Here is a 3,632-nt window from a genome sequence, read left to right on the forward strand (position 1 = left end):
CAAGCTTATTTCAGGATGAGAACAGAAAGGGTCGATGACACCTGTGAAAGTGGATGCCTCGTGTGGGCCTCCTCCCTCCCACTCATTAGACAAAACATCGCTCCACAATCTCACCTTTAGGAAGTGATGAGTCCAAAGAAACAATTAAGAAGAAAGCAAGATGCTTCTGGACAAGGAAAACCCACAGAGACAATTGTGCTGGCACCGGAATCCTCAGCAATGGTTCAAGGACAACTAATCCAAGACCAAGAGCAATGTGAAGAAGCAATATAGATGGCATCTGAGGATGCAGGACTTGAGTTTGAGCTGTTCAAACTTAAACGAGCTATGGTTAACCTACAGGCAACCTTCACAGCATGCATGCAGGCGGCTCAAAGACCGGAGACTGTTGGGTCAAAAGTCAGCAAGGACATCCTTGCCAAAAGTGATATCCTCTAATAAGAAGTTTGCCTACAAGTATAGAAAAGCCATACATACAAAGATAGACGCAATTCTCCACCGTGTTAAAGACATAAAACAAAGGCATCGACACTGACTTGGTCTGCACATGGAGGAATGAAGGTGCCCTGGGCTCTTGGTCACCTGGCTTTCCTCCCAATTTCTATCTCCATCAGCAAAGAGGGAATCCCCAGAGCCCAAGGAGACCAGGGTGACAGCTTCTACTTCCACAGCAGAGGGGAGCTGTTCTGACTTTCTGTCAGTTTGGCATAGTGCAACCGAATTACTAAGATTCAGCATGGACTGCTTGTTTATGTTCTAGGAACTAAGGGGAAAAAGGAACAGGCCCCACCAGAGACCTCCTCCACACCCTTGATTTCCTGTTGCTTAATGGTTCACCAGAACCTCCATGGCTCAACAGAGCCGCAGAAGATCAACGCACTTCATGAAGAGTATAAAGGAACTCAAAATGGGTTCAAAAAGAGCTTCTGAATTGCCAAGACCTGTCCTGGAAGGGATGCAACAGCCCAGATAGTTCAACAAAAGTTCAGTGGCTCAGAGGACTCTGGAAGGCAAAGCTGAGTCACAAATGGAAGTCACTCAAAGGATTAGAAATCCCCCCACCCCACCGCCTTCTTCTGCCCAAGGAAAGGAAAACAAAGCCTTTGGTGTTCTGATGAGGGGGCAAGTGACCCAGAGTCAATTTCTCAAGCGTCCAAAACAAAGTTCAAATACTCACACTTCTGCTTTCGCCAATAGAGGGGAAACCAGATGATGCCAGCTGGAGTGCGAGGGGTCCCGAACTAAAATGACTTCAGTAGCTGTCTGGGTCACTTATTCCCATCTCCATCCTGGGTCAGCTTGCTGCTAGTGACTGACATCAAAATGGGTGTTTTTCTTCTGGTCGTCACTTGCCAAAATTGTTACCAGAGTTGCTGTAGTCAGACAATGGGCCCCGGCAGTGTGACAAGTTGTGCTCAGTGCCTGTCTTCAAAAGACCAACTCAAGAGACAGGTAAGAAGTGGAACACAAGAAAAGATTGATTCCGGGTGGCCACATTGAGGAGAGGAACAAAGAAAGAGTTCCAGTGGCCTGCCCCCCGCCCCCCAGCCTTCTTCAGGGTTCTGACAGAAGCCTGTGTTAAAACGTGATAAGGGCCTTCCAGAACAAAAGGAAGGTGATGTGGAGGAATCAGGGAATCAGTATCCATGACTCATGCATGATTCTGTCAGGACCCTGTAACATAGATCACTGAGTCAGAATGTATGTTACCACAGAAAGGAGACAAAAAGATAAAGATGTTGAGAAAACTGACGAAGGGTATAGAAGCATGCTCTGCTATGCTGGGCTTTGGATGTGACTCTGCTGAGCCAGGGCTGTTTCCTGGCTGAAAGCCTCCATGTCCCATCTCTCTCCATGAGAACTCCACAACAAAAACAGGAAGCAGGAGGCAGGCAGAGTGAGGCAGGTCCAGGGCAGGGTGTGGTCCGGCTCACCACTGACCACATTTCTATCTCGACTATAGTTCTCTTACAAGGGTGTCTGAAAAGTTGTCAAAACTGTGTCAATCTGTATCCCGGAGACCACATCCTGCTTCTTGTTGGTACCAGGACTTCAGCCTTTTTCTTCTCTCAGTGAGACAGGAGAGCAGAAACTGAAAAGAAACTATGTCAAGATTAACATTCAAAAGCAGCCAGACTGGCAGCTGAAGGCTGAACATGCAGGAAAGAAAGCCCCAGAAACAGAAACAGCAGCGGAGAGGCTGTATCAACAGCAAGCAAGCATGCGGGGGTCAGGGGAGATAAAGGCCAGTTGCTTTGGGGGCTCGTTCCTCAGCTCACTAGCTCACACTCACTCTTGGGCATGCTTTCTCCTTTCTTAACAAGCTGTTTGTAGTCCGCACCTGACTTGAAAGGCATGACTTTCTCTCCATCTCCTGGAAGCTGCTGGGATTTTCAACTAGGCTGAACTGTTTTTCTCTTAAGCTCTAATAAAAATTTCTTTGGGTTTCATTTTGAGCCCATTTTAAAATCCTTTTAGTAAGACTAAAAATCCCCCAAAGGGAACCTGTTTTCCCAGTAATGACAACTCAAGATTCTGGGGGAAATTCCAGTTTCTTGGGGACCACTGTTTCAATAGTTTGATAGCTAACGGGAAGGACACACAAATCTTTTCAGAATATCTTCATTCCTTCCAGGACCATCATGTCCAGGACATGACCCAGGAAAGAGAAGGGTTAGGATACTGGAGAAGGGTAAAATAAAAACTTCTGAACGATGGGGGTAGTAGGCTGGCTTTGTGGTGTACACCTTTAATCCCAACACGTGGGAGATAGAGGCAGGAAAATCTCTGTGAGTTCGAGGCCAGCCTGGTCTACATAGAGAGCTCGAGGCCAGCCAGGGCTACACAGACAGACACTGTCTCAAGTAGATTAAAAAATAAAAATCAGGAGAGGGGCTTGGGGAATTCACAGAAGGGGGTCGCAGGACAGTTAAAACACGTACGCAACAAGTACAAGGATGACGTACTGAGAAGAAAGGTGAGCTGAACCCAGTGCCACTTGTGGCTTCTCCCACAGCCCGGGTCCGAAGTGGGGTTTCCCCATCTCAGAGGGTTGTGGCCTGTGGCTGTCTTGAGAGGGAACCTAAAACTAAGCTAGCCTAAGGGGATGAGCGCAGCACGACTGAGCACCAGGGCGAGAGACTGCCTTAGGAAGCTCAGGACTGGATTACACAGGGAAAAGTGGTCCCACCTTTGTGTCTGGGAGCAGACTTCATCAACTGAGTGTCATTGGAGTTGGGTGCCGTGACTCTGGTGCCAGTAGCTATCCAAAACAACAGATGCACACATGGTGAAACAGAATTGTAGGCATGAAAAAAACCCATGTCTTCATTTGCTTTTTGTCTTTGTGACAAAACACTGGCTGAAAGCAGCTTGGGGGGGGATGGTTTGTAATGGTGGGGTGGGTGGCAGAGTGACAGCCATTCATTCTGGGAGACGGGCAAAGAGTCAGCTGTCCAGTTCAGAGAAAGCAAGAGCAACAGCACACACAGCTCCCTTTAGGAAGGGAGAGGTCCCACAGCGGGAAGCCTGCCGAATGGGCTCTGAGTTGGTTGGACGGTGTTTTTTAAGGCCCCTGACTCCTCCTATTTCCCCTCCCCATCCCACCCAGGTATCTACCCCTGGGCAGGCTT

This window comes from Onychomys torridus, chromosome 7 (genome assembly GCF_903995425.1).
Source record: "Onychomys torridus chromosome 7, mOncTor1.1, whole genome shotgun sequence".
Lineage (NCBI taxonomy): Eukaryota > Metazoa > Chordata > Mammalia > Rodentia > Cricetidae > Onychomys > Onychomys torridus.